Source organism: Phyllostomus hastatus, unplaced genomic scaffold (genome assembly GCF_019186645.2).
Source record: "Phyllostomus hastatus isolate PE091 unplaced genomic scaffold, TTU_PhHast_1.1 phas_contig_283, whole genome shotgun sequence".
Classification (NCBI taxonomy): domain Eukaryota; kingdom Metazoa; phylum Chordata; class Mammalia; order Chiroptera; family Phyllostomidae; genus Phyllostomus; species Phyllostomus hastatus.
Window position 1 is genome coordinate 9,619,213 of NW_025333833.1, and position 19,381 is coordinate 9,638,593.

Sequence of the window (19,381 nt, forward strand, 5' to 3'; positions counted from 1 at the left end):
TTCGTGGATTTTCAACTGTGCAAAGGGTCAGAACCCCTAACCCCTGTGTTGTTCAAGGGGTGACTGTAAGCAAAATTCAAGCAATTAAATCAAATTTATCATATGAATTCCTATTTTCATTTTAAGTACTCAGGAGAATATTAATTAATGTCATAGCAAATTCACAAGTAAACCAACGTTACTCAGTTAAGTTTCTAGTGGCAAAGTCAGTTTCTGACCCTGTCCTATATATCGCTTTCATCTATAGTTGTTGACTCAAGGTACAAAAAAGAGTGTTAGTCAAATTTCCTGAGGACAGGATCAATGAAAGATTGTTCATAGAGTAGGTGATACAATCATAATCCAAAAGAATATCTTAATGTTGGAATAATGTGATAAGTTAAATAAATGGAACTTAATATGAATACACACAAAGTACTGAACTTAGTACAGGACAGACACTGCATAACAGAACGTGAAAAAGACTCGAAAGTTTTAGTTTTCTAAAAGCTAAAGAAGAATTAACATTGTAATGTGGCTGCCCAAAATCTTAAGTATATCAGAATTATAGTATTCAAATGAGAGAGCAGTTTTATTCTGCATTGGCCACACTGTCTCAAACAGCCTGTTCACTCCCACAAGCCACACACATGTGTAAGAGAGGAGCTGAAGAACTGAAACGTGTTTGCACGAGCAACTGGGCAGTGGTGGCACCTGATGGCCGTGGGGCCAAGAACAAGTCTGGAAACCAGACACGTCCTGCCTGAAGAAGAGGACACTTAAAAGCTGTTTAACACAGTGAAGGATTCTTAAGTAGATGAAGAATTAAGACTTATTCTATGTGGCCCTAGAAAGAAAACTTAGAACAGATTAGAAAACAATAAGATTACCAACAAAACAGTTAAAGAAGAATATATAGAAAGAAGCTTCTAATAACTGGATATCTATAGAGAATATCTATATAGAAATATAGATATAGATAATACAGAAGCTTCTAATAACTAGAGTTGTAAAAAAATCAGGCTGATTTCTCAACAAATACTATGTTTCCATCACTTCTCATGGAAACCAAAAGACTGCATATTAGAATAAGTTGGAGACAGAAAGTTAGACAACCACTAAAGTTCTTTCTAGCTATAAGATTACAATCCTACAATAAAAAAGAAATATGATTTTTTAAAAAATACATACAAATGACCAATAAGCATATAAGAAAGATGCTTAACATCATTTATCATTAGAAAAATTCAAGTCAAAAAACCACTTTTGAAAGTCAAATTAAGATACCACTTTATACCCATTAGAATGACTAAAATTAAAAACCCAGAAAATAACAAGTGTTGGCAGGGGTGCAGAGAAATTGGAGCCATCATACACGGTTGATAAGAATGCAAAATGTTGTAGCCACTTTGTAAAGCCGCCTGGCAGCTCCTCAGGGAGCTAACACAGAGTTACCACCGACACAGCAGTTCCACTACTGGGCACAAGTCCACGGGAAATGAAGACGTGTGTCCACACACACACTTGCACACCAAAGTTCTTGGCAGCATTATTCACATGAACCAAAGGGGGAAATAACCCACACATCCGTCAGTGGGTGAACGGATAAGTGAAATGTGCTGTATGCATACAACAGATTATTATTTGACCATAAAAACATGAAGTACTGATTCGTGCTACAACTTGGAACAATCCTCATTCTTCAGTGCTGCACTATACTAACTGAAAGAAGCCCGTCACAAAAGATCACATGTAATACGACTCCATTTATTTGAAATGTCCGGAATAGGCAAATATGTAAAGTAGACTGGCGGTTGCTGAGGACTGGGGGAAATGGGGAGGTTGAAGCTGGCAGCTAAAGGGTGTGCAGCGTCTTTCTGAGGTGATGAAATGCTCTAAACTGGCTGTGGTATTGGTCACACAACCGCGTGAATACGCTACAGACCACTGAACTGAACCCTTCAAATGGGTGCATGTTGTCATGTGTGTAAGTTATCATGTGCCTCCATTAAGGGGAAAAATCGACCCAAAAGAGCACAAAGGTAGGAACAGAGGGTGAAGGGATAAAAAAATATTTACCTTAACTAGCTTTTAAGCTCACATCACATTAATTCTCACTATCATTAGTAAACATAATGTGCTTAGTAAACTGTTTAAGGATGCTAGCAAACTTAATGATCACATGAGTGGAATTTTCACCTAAAAATAAGAAAGTTCAGCTATTTAAAATAATGCATTTGATTTGCTGTAGAATATAAGTTTACTCTCCAGATCTGGAGTCAGAGAGGCATCACTATAACAGGCTATCTTTAATCTAGGGTCGTGCCATTACGGCCTTGTCCTGTCGCTACAGTCACAAAATAGAAGTCTAGATTATGTTGGGATATACTCTTATAAAAAGTAACACCAGCTTAGAATGACACTTCCTGAACTGGGGCCAATGCGGTACTAATCTGTAAAGGAAATGTATTCATAATAAATTATTCAGCCCTGGTTGGCGTAGCTCAGTGGATTGAGCGCAGGCTGCAAACCAGGCATCACAGGTTCAATTCCCAGTCAGGGCACATGCCTGGGTTGCAGGCCATGGCCCCCAGCAACCACACATTGATGTTTCTCTCTCTCTCTCCCTTCTCTAAAAATGAATAAATAAAATCTTAAAAAAATAAAAAATAAATTATTCAGAAATATAATTACAATCAATGAACCTTCAAATTTTTTTTATTATTCTTCTCTTATTCCTGTCAAACATACTCAGGTCAGTCTTTTAAAAACAAAAAAAAGGCAATGGTGGTTTTAGGTTTTAAATTTTCAAAGTAGATAAGGTTACAAGCAAAAGCTTCAAAAAGCTTCAAGAACTCTCCCCTCACTTTCTAACTCCGTACCGAGGCACGGTGCGCCCGGCTGCCGCCAGGTGAGAGCCTCGGGTGGGCCGGGACGGAGTCTGACAGCAGCAGGTACACGCACGGCTGCAGATTAGGGGCCGTGCATGTGCAGGCAGTCATTGCTCTGGTGTTTTCTGTTCCTGTTGAGGGCCAACGTGAAGAGAATTCTCAGCAGACTTCACCTTGGGTGCAGCTGGTCCTGGCCCAAGTGAAAGCACTGGTCAGAGGAACAGCAGGCAAGCAGCACATTCATTTGCTAAGAGACTGCTAAAGCATGAGACAGAAACAACTGATATGCAATACTAAAGGTATTCCCACCTATACCTTTCAATTATCTGTGAAGAATATCAGAAAGATTCACACAATGAGGCTCCTCAAATTATGACGGGATGAAGGTCCCGATAAACTCATCACAGGTTGAAAATATCATAAACCAAAAATGTATTTAATACACTTGATCAACCAAACATTATAACAGTCTAGACTACCTCAAACATGCTCAGAACACTTACAACTGCCTACAGTCAGGCCATCATCTACAGTTTCATCTCGAGAGTCGTTGCCTTCCTCCTCTTCTCAACAGAAGCAGGAGACACAGATGGGCGTTTCGTGGACATGACGGGATGTGAAAACACGAAACACAACATCCAGCCCTTCACTGCAGAGTCCTGTCCGTTTGCCCTCGTGACGGCGGGGCTGACGGGAGCCACGGCTCACTGCCGCTGTCCAGCATCACGAGACAGGATCGTACCCACTAGCCTGAGAAAGATAAAAGTTCCAAATTTCAAGTAGAGTTTCTACTTGAATAGGTATCACTTGTGTACCATCATAAAGTCAAACAATCGTAAGTAGGGGACCATGTACAAGATCCACTGCTGACCTTTATTTAGCAAGAGTGCAAATAAATGATCTTTCGTAACACCGCATTATAACTAAAGCTTACGGAGCATTTGGAAATTATATGAAGTAGAAACCTTGGAAACCTGAAAACTCGGGGAACGTCAGAAAGAGAGTGTTAACAGCAAGCTTATCCTAAAAACAACAGGAAGATGGCAGACTCAAACACAGATGTCCGGCTCCCTCTCCCTCCCCATCACACACTGGAGTAACTCAACGACTGCCCCAAGCCTGGGGGACGGCAGGAGTACGCCCAGAAGGAGAGCCCGGAGGTGCCAAAGGCTGGGGCAGAAATGCGCCCTGGCAGTAAAACCTGAACAATCGGGGGCCTAACTCTGAAGATACATTCCCTTGGCGAGTAGGGAGGAGTCCCGCCCACCACATGCGGTCCTTTACATGTTGAGTCCTGCTTGCTCGGTCAGGCCTGCGTCATCCTGGTAGGCTGAACTGTCCCCAGTCTCTTTGTTGGAGAGGGACTGACCTCTTCTCAGCATTCACCTGCAAAGTCCTAAGAAAGGTCTTATTCTGCCTCCCCTGGTCTCAGTGGCAGACCGGAGGTTACTAGCTCACTGGCCCACCAGACTAGAAAAAAATCACATCGGCCTTTGCCTGTCAGTTGAATATCACTGAAATGATCTCAATAATCAGATCAGCTCTAAGGAAACTTAAAATCAGTAGTCAGAAAAAAATTGTAATCACTTAAAGATGGGGAGAAGCTAAGATGAATCAGATGACTGGCTTCTTTTGAGGGTGGAAAAATGAATTGAAGACGCAAAAGACTTTTCATACAAAAAATGTAAAGACATACAAACATACACAAACACTGAAAGTATTATTCCATAAAAATCTGCTGTACTACAAACATCAACTTTTTATCAATGTTGATAACACACATCCTACTTTAATATATCTCTCCTACAGCATGGCTCAAAATAGCCCATCGGTGAATAAGCATGATTCAGCAACTGGAATGTTTTCAAAATGACGATGGAAAATGTACATAATGTTAGAACGACATTCAAAGAGCATATGCGCCACATTACGAGGCATAATCCATGCTAACGAGCATCCCCGCTTTCCTCAGTTCATCTCAGTCCAACACAGTGAGCGCTGCGAAGCACTTCCTCTCTCGAACACTGAGCTCATCGCTGGAAGGTGTAAGATCGAAGTAAAATGTTCACTGTAAATGATAAAGGCAGGTTTACAGAAAAGGGGGCAGTCAGCGTGGACTGGAGGCTTCATGGAGTGAACAGGAATGAATCAGGCCCAACAAAACCGCAGGTACAAACAGTCAAGGCGGCATCTCAGGAGGCGGCACGGGACCCGTCGTACCTGAGGGACGACAAGGAGGCCTGCCGGACCGGAGCCGGTTTACGGCCGGCACGGCAGAGACAAGTCTGCTTACAACATCGGGGCAGGGGCGCAGCTTACAGAGGCCCTGAAAATGAGAATTAAACACTCACATCTCAGTCCATGGTTCCTGAGAAGTTTAGTGTACGATCCTTCGGACCTTGGTGAAACAAAAACGGCAGTCGAAATGACAAACTTAAAAGAGAAACATCCTTGCATAGCCCATGGACACAGACGACAATGCGGTGAAGGGGGGGCGGGGCTGAGTGGAGGGGGCACACGGAGGGCGGGGGGCGGGGACATCTGTAGTGGTGTCAGCAGTAAAATGAATAAGAAAACATCCTTGACAGAATTGTTCCTATTTCTGTATCTTGATAAGTATACACACACATACTAAAATCAATAAGAAAAAAATGAACATTTTATATATTTTATTATTTAAGAATGTGTTTTTATTTATACTGCTATTATGAGTGTGTGTTAACATATCAATTCAGAATTTTAAAAAATGCTTTCAGTTTTTCTTTAAAGATGTTAGACCTATATATTGCTGTGTAATTTTCCCATAACAATCTACCCTTAAAAATGTAGAAATTTAAGCATGGAAGATATTCACACTCTTCTAATCTACCTCTTTATTCTTTCAAATAAAGTTATAAAACCTAGCTCTTCCATGTATAAATCTTTCTAGATCAATATGTAAATTTCTTACACTTAAGTTTAAATCATTACATTAATAATTCCCAAGTAATAATATAAGGTCTACCAAGTAGTAGGCATTTAAATATTTTTGAATATATGAATGAATTATAAAATTTACAAGCAAAATGCTTTCCCTTTCAAAGAACTATAAAGGGTAGTTTCCCTGCACTGCAGACAGAACTTCGTAAGGCCCTAACCTACCTACCCATGTTTCCCTAACCAATGGCCTGTACACATTAACCTTCTTGCCCTTGTCTGAATATGCCCAACTCTCTCACACTCCATTCCCTTGTACCTGCTGCCTCTACTCAAAATGCTGTTCCATCCTCGTCTTCCACTAATGGACCCACTCAATCCGTAAGGCCCAGCTTAGGTCACCTACAAGGCTTTCCACCCGCCGACAAGCAGAGAGCCACTCCCATGGTTCCACAGCCCTTTGCTCACAACGTCACTAGCAGTCTTCACACTCCACCGAGATGACCAGTTCAAATGTTTTTTCTCTTTCACTAGGCTTGATCTCTCTGAGAGAAAGGACTGGTTACTTTTGTATCCCAGAATCTAGTACTATGCCAGGCAAACTGGCTGAAAGAAAAATAAGCAAATGAGTAAACTGTGGTCATATCAAATGAACATATCATTAAATCTTTCTGTGTAACTCAACAGCTGTGACATAGCAGCACAATGCAAGTTACAGTGCATTTAGGATTTTGTATGCTCTCTTAACATCCACTGAATTACAGAATCTTGTGACTGGGAAGAACATTAAAAAGCATTTAGAAAGGAAATAAACTATTAACATAGTGAATAAAAATAATAAAAGTAAAACTGATCAATACACAGTTTAAACAATGTCTATCTAGTTACCCATTTTTGAATATTTCAAAGGTGAGGCATTATCATATTTCTTACAGTAAGAAAAATATCAAGTACATCAAACTAATTATCCATCTAAGTCTAGCTGTAGATGATAGTTCTATGACCTAATTTGGATTACTATAGACAGTATTTTAAATATTCTAAATTAATTTCTTAAGTTCATAGGCTTTTGGCGGTCACTGGCAATCTACCAAGTGATCTGTAAGTGGTTTCACAGTTTGATTATAATGCTCGTTCCACAAGAGCCTGGCACTCTCCCAGGACCTGTGGTTTTCCTGACTTGCTGAAGAAAGAAATTAAGGATGCATTATTGGGTGTATTTAAATTTTAAATAAATACTTTGTTTTATTATTAAAACAATTATGACAAATCTTCATTAAAGTTTATGTTTATTAGTAGTTTGCCTATGCCAGAAATAACAGACTTTTTAGTCAGACTTTTTCTAAGCTTTTTAGCTTAGAAAATACTTTCTAGTGGTCCAGAAAACTTGCTCTTTCTAAGTGATATGTTTTAATTTTCTAGTAATTGTAATCAAGATTACTTAGCTTTTACTATTGAAAAGTGAAAGCTGAAACACTTACACAGAGACTGGCAGTGATAACTTAGAAGAAGAATCGGCATAAAGGAGGTAACAACTCTCAAACACCAGGAAACCTGCCATTCGCTTCACAGGGACTCTCTGGTGGTCTTAAGTGACTCATTTGTAAGTTGGCTCAAGTAATCAGTAAACATTCCTTTGGGGCACATCATTCGTAACACTGATTTACTGGTCTCCTGTCTCCCAGAACAGGTCTGATCCCAAGTTCATAGTTAGGCTGCACAATATGGACACAGAATGCTCACCGTCTCGCTTTATGAGATGGTATGGACATAGAAAATAAAACTGTTTGATTAAATGAACTGGGAATGTTGGTTCCACTTCAATAGCTCTGAAACATTTTTAGCAACATCATATGTCCCAAAAGCTCAGCAGCTGTAGTTCTACAAGTGACTTAGAAAACAGATACCATACTTCATTCTATATATATATATATTATTTCTCATTTGTTCATTAATTCACCTTATGGTCACTGCCTCCTAACTAGGAGCACAATGGTTACGTAGACAGATATGCTTTCATAACCTCTTAGAGCTTAAAGTTTACAGGAAGAGACAAATATGTACAATTATAATGTCAGTAAATAATATGAAAGGAAAATTATAACCTACATAGATTTTAAAGTTATAGCTCATTCTTTCCCTCCAAATCCTATGGGATAACAGTCTCATATTCTGTTTCCCTTACTGAAGCAACTCTAGCTCACAGTTGTAGTCACAGACTTACCCAGAGGAAAATTCTGGAAACCAAATGTGGACACAAACCCACCTGATTTGTCTAGTGACTTCATTTGTCAAAATGACATCAAACTAAACATACTGACCCACACTTTATCTCACACAATACACCACGGACAACTTTCTGTGTCAGTCTTTTTATTGCTAGATAGTATTTCATTGTATGTAATTATTTAACCATTTCCCTACTGATGACCACTTAGATGACTGCCAACTCTTCAGGAAGGTAAACAATACTGCAATGTATATCCACACACACGTCTTCTAGAACTTCCACATACTTTTGTGGAATAGAGGCTCAGAAGTGAGTTTGTTAGTTTCTTAGCCTACATTTCCTAGGGAAAAGAACCTGAGGCAAAGCATCCAAGCTTAGGAATTCTTAGGAGGTGAAATCCCAGGATATGAAAACTGAGAGGGAAAGGGAGGTGAAGCAGGTAAGGAAAGTGAGGAGGAGAAGCAAGCAAAACACAGCACAGTTACTGAGCAGTCCTGTAGGCCATACAGGACAGTCAGGCTGAACGAGCCGCCATGTCTCAGAAGAGGCAAGGAAGAAAGGAAAAGCATTTTCACTGCCAGTTCCCTCCCATTTCCTGCCTCTCCTTGGTCAAAGTTTGCCCCCTGAAGTGGGCTTGCTACCCAACATGTCCAAGCAGCTGCTAGGGACGGAGCTTCTACCACACACGCCCGTCCCATCACCTGAGCCCGGAAGGAAGAGGAGTCGTCCAAGTTTCAGCGAGTCTGGTCGGCTGAGGCTGGTCCTCACACCAAAGGAGGCTGAGTGGGCCGGTGGTTTTAGGCGGCAAAGAAACGTCTCCTAGAAGACTGCTGTCAATTCGCACTCCACTAAAAGTGTGTGCCTGTGATTTCCTCGTACTCTGCCAACAGGCCTTCCAATTCAATCTATCGGCTCAAAAGTAGACACTGTTCTATCTTACATTTCCTCGTTAGTAGCGAGATGGGGCATCTTTCACTATTTATTGGCATTTGCATTTCTTCTGGGGATGGCGTATTCTTACAAACTCCAAGTATAATTTCTCACCCTCCCAATTGGAGTCTGTAATGAAACTACAGGATTCTGTTACTGTCAGCTCTGCTGTTTCTTGAAATCACTCCGAGCTACCTATAAGTCAGACACTTAAGGCTACTAGTGAGCTTAAATATAGCATCATGAAATCTTCACTGGTTCTTCTGTCCACGGCTATAACGGAAAAGGACAAGGCAAGCACATGACAATGTCCTTACCCCCAGTTCCCACAATTATATTTCACGTGGTCAGGGAAGCTTCGGCATATAGGAGAAGCTGGCAGTCCCACCCAGTTTCCTTATGTTCTTGAGCTCTGGCCGGGGGGACAAGGCCTCCGCTGGCCATCACCGCTGTCTCTGAGCCGCCCAAGCATCCCTGCCAGTGTCCATTTCAAATTTTCTTTCCCCATAAGACAACCACCTCCAACGTAGAATCTTTTCTATATAAGGACAGGTATCAAGCAATTCAGACCCAGATTTGTGATAAAAATCTCTTTTCTTCTTATGCTCTTTTTTCCTTTCAAGAATTACCCTGATCATTTTTTTAATTTGATTTTTAAATTGCACCCAAGGGCCAACCCATCACCCCACTCTCCCTTTTCATCTCTGCCAGACTCTAAATACTGAAAGCTATATGACCAACACACATATAGTAGCCTTGGCCGTGAAGCTGTAAGGTTACTAATAGTTTTGGTCTCGAATTGTAAACTGCGTCAGAGGGCTGCGAGTCGCACTTCCCACGCACTGGGGTGTGAACAAAACTGCACCGCTTGAGAGTGGCGCCGCGCCACAGCAAGACTGGAAACAGTGCAGCTCTAAGACAGCGTTTCAAAGCCAAGCCTTTGCAATATTTTTTAAAAAATGAACATATTTATTTTCAACTTGGTTAACAAAATCTAATTCATACAGCAGACAGATCTGATATACATGGAGAAAAACTGTCTTTTCCAACTCTAAATTAAAGGAATATGACTTAGACTTAACTAAATCAGTTCTTTATGATTCAGGATTTGCAGCCACAAAAGGAAATGCATTAACTTTTCCCTTTGAATAATTTCTCTATAACTTCAACCCAGTCATTTATTCAGCATAGCCTACCACCATGTGCTATGTTATCACTCACTAACTTCCCCAGCTGCACTAACACTGCATCCCATTTATTTTTTGGTAGCATATTAATAAAATTCTTTCCTGTTAAATATTATAGTTGGTATAATAATAAAAATAATTTATATTGGCATTACACTCTACGGTTTACAAATTCTTCTACATATATAATCGCAATGAATTATAATCTTCCTTCACAACTTTAAAACCTAACAATACACTACAAATTCCCAAAAGCAAATCATATTGAATATTGTAAATAAGATTCTAGTAATAAACGACCAATAGAAATATAAAGAAATTAACCTGCCATTGCCTTCTTACCTTGCTCCAAAACAACTCCACATCTGCACTGTAGGTTCATTTTCCTAAGGTTCATTTTCCTAATTTAAGCTTTTAAAAAAATACATACTAAATTTCCCTGTATTGTATTTCAATCAATTGCCTAAGCTGAGGCTACAACGTCATAAATAAAGTACGATCATAAATTTCTCAAAAGACATAAAATCAAAGACACCCAACACCTACAAATTAAATGCAAAAAACACAAACCAAACAATGAAAAGGAGTTATGATATGGAATTTAAGTTGATCAGTTGGTTGACCAATCTATTCTGAACAGACTTCGTCTTTTTTCCCTGTACTAGTTATTAAGATTACAACCATGCACCAAAATCATCGTGGCCTAGTCTTTTCATTTTATGTTTTCTTATAAATTATGGAGCTGTGGGAAAAAAGTCAATCGCCTTTCAGATATCTGACTGCAAAAGCACTACTTAGAATAGCAATGACATGAGTTATTTAAATACAGGACTCTGCACGAAATGAGGGCTATCTGTAAAACAGCACACACTTAAACTAGGGAATATATTACATTTCAAATACCTAGAAAATCTCAACCCTCCCATGATTCTGTATTTACACAGCAGATGAGGCACTGTATACTGTACTCCAATATGCAGAAATTAAAAAAAAAAAGTGGTAGCCAAGAAAAGGGAGCCATACAGCTTTTACTACAAACAAATGCTACATACACAACATTTTATCATACCCAGGCATTAAAACGCCATTTTGTGCTTACTGTAAAATGTATTTTAAGAGAATATGTAAAGTTATGTTGAATAGTTTTAAAAACATTTTATCTATTTTTAGAGAGAGGGAAAGGGAGGGAGATAGAGAGGGAGAAAAAACATCCATGTGTGGTTGCCTCTTGCACACCCCTAACTGGGGACCTGACCCACAACCTAGGCATGTGCCCTGACTGGGAATCAAACCAGTGACCTTTGGATTTGCAGACCCACGCTCAATTCACAGAGCCACACCAGCCAGGGCACACTGAATAGATTTTTTTTTAAGATTTTATTTATTTATTTTTAGGGAGGGAAGGGAAGGAAGAAGAGAGAGAGGGAAACATCAATGTGCGGTTGCTGGGGGCCGTGGCCTACAACCCAGGCATGTGCCCTGACTGGGAATCGAACCTGCGATGCTTCGGTTTGCAGCCTGCACTCAATCCATTGAGCTATGCCAGCCAGGGCTACATTGAATAGATTTTTAAAGTACATGATTGAAATAACATTTAAACCAAATGCGATTGTGTGGAGATGGATTAAAATATTTAACCATACTTTTTTGTTGTTGTTAAACCCAATTTCTTAAAACTGTTATTTGAATATAAGTACATTCTAAGTTTCCCAAAATTTCAATGCATTTTGCATTAACCTATGAAAATAACTTAATAGAAACTTGCAACTTAAGAACTGTCCTGTTCACTCTGCAATTGTCTATTTTCTTGTTCTTCAATGACATAAATAATCAAAAGTTAATCTATCATCTTGGAAAAAGGAGATTAGTGACACTTCACTCTTCCAACAGGCATAAGGTAGTTGAAAGACTAAGATTTTATCTGCACAAAAATGATCAAACAAAAAAGTGTGATTGGTATAGCAAATTGTGAAAAATACATGGTTTTTAGCCTCAGTAGAGGTTTAGACCAATGTGTTTCCTTCAAAACCTCTCAAAGATGCACATACACACACACACACACAGACATACACATCTGTGAACACAGAAAACTGTTCACATCGCTAGTTACTAAAGTTATGCTTGTAATGATATCATTTCTGATATGCTGAAATACCAAGAACTGACATATCCATGGGGCCAGGCCTGGTCTGAGGGGCTCCCAAGCACAACATCAAACTCTCTCTTTAAGTTAACATATCCTATAACACAACATAACATATTTAGGCACCAAGTATGTTAGCTCTTCCATCACTTCATCGTTCGGAGTTGATCTGCACGTGTAGCTAACAGCTGGCAAGACTGGGAAAGAACGCTCCACCCCTTCCTGATCGACAAGAACGATTCAGAGCAAAGACGACGACAGCCAGCCTCATGACTTCGGGGAGACTCGGCTGAAGCACCCCATCAGGCTTCCCTGGAAACTCCGGACAGAGCCCAAGGAGGTTAGTCGTTGGTCTGAAGACAAACATCCACAGTTTGAACTTCCTTGAAAAATACCACCAACACAATGGTATAGATGTGTATGTGACCAATAGTTATTTAAAAATCATAATACCTTCTATTCAGTTTTTTTTAAGTCACAGCCCAGTGATAGTAATTAAACTGGATGATTTAATGATTTTACATCGATCAGCAGAAATGCTAGAGAAAAGATGTAAAAACTAAGTGATCTTGTATCTTGAGTTTACTGGGAAAATCACATTCAAAGTGCATAAATTCTTTAAAAATTCCAGATGACATACAATTAATCATTATTATTATAAGATTTCAGTGGGATTACAGCATTAGTTTATGCTAAGTAATACGACCTGAGAGGCTCAATAAATCTTGGCTCAAGTGAATCTCAAAGGACAAATTAGCACAGTCACCCCAGGTTTTACAACACAAATAGATCCGGAAAGAAAACAAAGATTACTTACTGCACTCAGAAGTACAAAAACCCAGTACAGCACAGAGTAACGAACAAAAACACTGAGTGGTTCCACAGAATAAAGCCTACAAGAGAAATGCTCCATGGGCTACAAAAACTAACGTGGAGAAAGGACACAAAGGTTAAAATACTAATAAGAACGATTTAGTCAACTATTGTACAAAATACTAGATATTTTAAGCATTTAATCTCTCAATGTATAAAACTTTTGTACATGATACAAATTTGGGGGACAGGAAGGGAGATAAACCTTAAAACTTATCCTTCTAGGTTTATGATAGAGTTTTAATATCCCAGAATGTTAACAATTTTAAAAACCTTTAAAAGGGTGATATATTAATTTTTCCAAACCTTTTTTGTAAAGTACACAGTAGAGATAGGATTATTTGGGATGCAATGTTAACACGGAACGCAGGCACAGCTTTCCTATTCTTTAGGGTTCAACGTTATTTAATTTCTTAGTTCCACCATCAGGCCCCCTTTGCTGCAGTCACTGGCACTGAGTGCTGCACAGTGGCAGGCAGTGTGAAGGACCTCTAGAAAAGACACCCACACACCACCACATGTGCACAGACAAATGACAAATTAACAAACCTTCACCAGCAAAATGGAAGCTTTGCAGTCACTTGATTAAAGTATTTCTTATAACCGTATACTTGTATTAAGAGGCTAATTAATATCTACATTGATATCTGTTAACATGTACACACACTTATTCTTATACATAACAAAGTTAAAATTCTGAAGTTCTAATATGCATTTCACATTCAGGTTTCTCCTCCCTGTAAATCTCCACAGAAAAGTAATACTTCTAAATACTTCCAAAGACTGTAAATTCTCACCAAAACACTATGGAGACTTTGGTTTCAAAATAAAAAATAAAGACCACTGTTCCATTATTTTACAATTTCTTGTTTATTAATGATTCTGTTAATACTCACTTATACCCAGTGAGAAATACTGTCCAAGAAGTAACACTATGTTGTCAAGGAAGGATACAAAGCTCTAAAGCCGTCCTGAAACAAACCTAGTGTATATTTCTCTTTAAAAAGTCATAAAAATGGGCAGTGTATTAGACTAGCTTAAAACGCAGTGAAATCCACACTTACTTTTATAAAGGGGAGGTAGTCCCAGAACAGAGCATCAGGCTCCAATACGGGAGGGTCAAATATTTGATGAACATTTAAGGAAAAGACAGAGATAAAAACAATACATCCATGAAAACATTTTGAGCAATGAGGTGTGTGTGTGGGGGGGGAATAATGTATGTCTCTCGATCAGGAACATGTAGGTCTGAACTCCTGTTTTTGTATATTCTAGCCATGGGCTAGTTATTTAACCTCTCGGTTAAAACACGTAACCTCTCTGTGCCCTGGTTTCCTCTTCTGTAAGAGGGAGATAATAACCTGCCACAGGATTGTTAAAGACTTCATCGAGACTAATAACATCTTTTACTCTGAATCTTAGGTATATATGCGTAGACAAGTATACATTTGTCTGGAAGATAAATGCTTTTTTGGTATGTATTAGAATAGAAATAGAATATATTAGACTAGATATAATACATTCATTACATTTCACTGGTATATCATTTGACTGACTTTTGTACCCCTGTATTTCTTAAATAAAAATGGCTGGCTGGTGTGGCTCAGTGGGCTGAGCACCAGCCTGTGAACTGAAAGGTCACCGATTGATTCCCAGGCAGGGCATGTGCCTGGGTTGGGGGCCAGGCCCCAGCTGGGGGCATGCGATAGACAACAGACTGATGTCTTTTCTCCCTCTCTTGCTCCCTCCCTTCCATGCTCTCTAAAAATAAATAAATAAAATCTAAATAAATAAATAAGTGGGGAATTTTTAAAAAATCTTCCTTAGGTTTCAAGTCCAACTTAACAGATTTTTCAGGGTCTACTTTTACAATGGCCCAGTGTTCTAGCTACTATATGAAATGTTAATATATAATAGAACCTAACTATATGTTTAAAAGAGTAGGTAGGACACATCTCAGTTTTAAAAAAACTATCTTTCCTATTTCCCTTTTACTTAAATTAAAATGACAGATTACTAAGAGTTGCACCAAAATGTTTAAAATATATGAGATGTCCAACCCAAGGAGAACCCACAAAACTGGAAGATGACAACACTTAGTCACTAACTGTTCTGCCTCAGGTAATGCTAGAAGAAACACTGAAACTAACCCCCATGTTTCAGAATCTGGTTCCAGTGCAACCTAACCCCATTAATATCAATGAAAACACTGGAAGTTTATCCCAAGTAATTTTATCTGAGATCTTCGATGCAAAACTATCATGTTATTTAAATATAAAATGTGAGTCCTAAAGCACTCACAAGTCTTGCTTCAGTTATACCACTAGATTACTTTTTTAATGGAGAATGAAGCTGCAGCTCAGTTTTTGCACACACACACAGACAGGCATACACATATGTACAAGCATACACACACACAGGCATACACACACTTACAGGCAATATACATGTGCACAGGCATGTGCACATGTACAGGCACATACACACATGTACCAGCATATACACAAGCATACAGACATGTGCACACATACAGGCATATATACAAATGTACAGGCATGTACACACACATACATGCATATACACACATACTGCCTCCTTTCTTCAAGTGGCAAATATAACAAAAGACAAGTAAACACACTGAGGAAATGGGAACATACCAAACAATACTGATGAATATAGATGAGCATTGATTTGTCAATTTCATTAGGAAACTAATCAAAACATTACACACTTAGAAAAAAAGATTTTTAAAAATTTATTTTCAGAGAGAGGGGAAGGGAGGGAGAGAGAGAGGGAGACAAACATTGATGTGTAAGAGAAACATTGGTTGCCTCTCGAATGTCCCCAACTGGACACCTGGCCTGCAACCCAGGCATATGCCCTGACCGGAAATTGAACCGGCAACCTTTCAGTTTGCAGGCAATGCCCAACCAACCAAGCCGCACCAGTCAGGGCACATTATACATTTTTAAACCACAAGTAGGGGCCACTGGATTGGCAAACACACATCTACACACATGAGCATTGAAAACTCTAATTCTGTACCGTACAACCTTTATAAAGTCAGTAGGGTAGACCACTTTTTGTTTTTACTAGTGCACCATGCCTTTCTAATACACCATACAAATTACTTGTATGCAGAGGCTATTAAATTTTACTTCAAAAGGAACTATTCCTAGATTATTCTTCCATCTATAGCTTTATTATCATAATTCAACTAGTCTACTCAAACCTGTAATTGCTTTAATGACAAAGAAATATACCCTGTTTTATTGTACAAATAAAGTCTTAAGAATTCTTTTGCAAAAGAAAATTTTAGTTATGCAAGATATGAATTGTCTTTAAAATTTCTAATAAATTTAGGTTACCAAATAAAATTTATGTTGCTTATTTTTCTTATATGACTTGAATATGACAACAAAATATTTACTCATTTTTAGTTCTCATCCATTATTCCAAGATCACACATTTGGATAGAAAGATATGTTTTTTATTGAAGCTCTATCTTTATCTTTAGTTAAAACACTGTACTTTGATTTATTACCTACAGCTAAAATTCTTAATTTCTAACTTTACAGTTACTGTAATGTGTGCCTATAAAGGGAAAAACACAAAAGATACACAATATAGCGTATTTATTGTCACAGGAAATGACAGTAACTTCAAACTGTGAAACACTGCCCTCTACAGACAATTCCATTTCCCTACATCTCAACATCATAACCCAAACTAGGAATTTCAGATTTTCCTGCCTTGTTCTTGACTCAAAATTCTTCTGCTCCATAACGCTCTTTTTTGATAAAAGATTTATTCTGGAGAAATGCCTATTGCAAACATTCTTCAACCATTTTTAAAGTCTCACTGAGCAGAAGGGCAAGATCTGGGATGACTCCTAGGCTTCTATTGGAACTAACTAGGGAATGGCAACACCACTAAATAAGCCAGGGAAGAGAAGAGAAGGAAAACCACTGAAGGCAGCGGAGGGGAGGAAAGTGCTGATGAGTTCCGCCTTGTGGCTGAGTTTGAGTCCCACTGCCACGCTGGTGCAGAAACGCTCAGGAAGCATTTCAACACGTCCAACTAGAACAAGTGAAAAAAGCAGAACCCCTCCAGCTGAGCGTAGCCTGATGTAGATATGTTTGACTTGGCTCACTTGTGTTAAACTTTTTTTTCAAAGGCTCATTTAAAAACCAAGAGATTTCACGTAAAGACCTAGATTTCGTATCCGACCTGGCACTACGGGTACTCACTCGCAGTGACAACGGGTCAGAGCGAAGGTCTAGTCCCCGTTCACACAGGGCGGGCGCTGCCCGGGCAGTCCCACTTCGCTCACCTGTGTTGATGGCCTGGCCCCTGCAGGCATTTCACTTTTGAAAACATATTTCTTGTGACCCGGCTCTAAAAACCCCGAGCCCTGATCACACAGAAAAGGCAGAGCTAAAAAGTAAATTTAGAATCAGCATAGGCCATAGTTAAACTATAAGAACAGCGAGGAGAAACATCAACATAGCTATCCTTGGGCAAAACAGTGTTTAGTCATGAAGACTTTTGCTTTGTGACATTCTTATCACCTTAAAAGTGCTGAACATCCAAATCTTAGTTCAAAATTCACTCTCCCCCTGTGTGTATATTTTAATCTCTTGTAACACTGTTAGTCCTTAACCATAAATACTGAATTTTCTACTTACTTCCAGGTAGGTTTTCTGACAAATTAAGAGCATCCTATAAATGCTAGCTGAGTTCAATAAAATAATCACCTAATAGTGAGCACAAAGTATGGCCTGGAACTTGACAAAACAAGAAAGGAGCCAGGAGAGGGTCAGAAATAGGCGAGGAGAGAGAAATGCGAAGGGATTAGTGTTATTTGAGAAGGACACTAAGACAATCAAAGGACTATTCAGAGGCACCCGTGCCCTGTGCTAAACACCGTAGGTAGTATGACCGACACACGAAGATGAACCCAACGTGGTCTGAGGCTTTGAGGGGTCCACAGGCAACATGTAGCACTAGCAAGAGAATGACCATCTAGCATGAGGCAGCCGGAGAAAAGAAAGCCAATTCAATACTAATAACTGGCAGTTGACAAAAACTAAATCTGAATGATGAGAAAAATATCAAAGAAGATAAATTTTTGGCAAAAAAACTATCTAATTTTTAAATATAAATTACAAAAGTTATGACACTACCTTTGTAGGTAAATATATTACATGTATGACTTCATCTACTCTGATGTTCAATTAGTTTTTTCCATTTTATTTATTTATTTTTGGTGGATTAAAGTGTTCAGTGAATTCTTATAGGTAAAAGATAAGTTGACAATGCTGTAAAAACTCCAGATAAATAGAACAAGTTTTACAGAAGGCTAGATGCTACTGGACAGTTACATAACCACTTATTTGGCCAGCAGAACAAGAGAGTAGAGTGTGAGTTCTCCCATGTATGCTATTTATCTTCATGAACAATGCGCAAATATAATTCAATGATGCTAGTCTAAAAGTCATCAGACCAGTAAGATGAAAGAAATAAAATTACTAAGAAGATCCCAAGTAAGCATAAAAGTTTTAAAGATCTAAGAAGCAACACTAGCAGTTGTGGCTCAGTGGATTGAGCAACAGCCCGTGAACCAAAAGGTCACCAGTTCAATTCCTAGTCAGGGTACTTGCCTGGATTGCGGATCCTCCCTCTCTTTTTTCCTCCTTTCCCCTCTCTTTAAAAATAAATAAGTAAAATATTTTTTAAAAAATCTAAGGAGAAAAAAAAGGGCAAGAGACTAGATGGTCAGTGAGAACGAAGGTATTAACAATACCATTAAAACACACAGAGAGCCCTAGAATTCCTGAGAATAAAAATGTATCTTTTTTTACAGTGAACTTTGCTCCCTCTGGTGGTCACAAGAGGTTTTACCAGGTGTGAGTACAGACAAAGGTAAAGCAGCAATTTTCAACCTTTTTCATCTCGTGGCACACATAAACTACTAAAATTCTGCGGTACACCAAAAAATATATTTTGCTAATCTGACAAAAAATAGGTATAATTTTGACTGATTTACAAAAAATAACAATCACCTACCCTTTTGGCTCCAAAATGACTTTTAAAAAATTAGGTGCCTATCCTTGTATGTACGGATTTACGGTACCAAGAATGAGCCATTCAGAGGCAACCTTATTATGCAGCACAACCAACAAGATGCAACTCTATTACATGACCTGTCTACTTACGGTTCAAGACGGGG

The 19,381-nt window shown here is 38.9% G+C and overlaps 1 protein-coding gene across 1 annotated transcript in view; it reads right to left on the minus strand.

Annotated features, from left to right (window-relative positions):
* The window catches only part of ACBD6 (acyl-CoA binding domain containing 6), a 130,376-nt gene that overhangs the window by 96,459 nt on the left and 14,536 nt on the right, over window positions 1-19,381 (minus strand). The gene's annotated exons all lie outside the window — the stretch shown is intronic.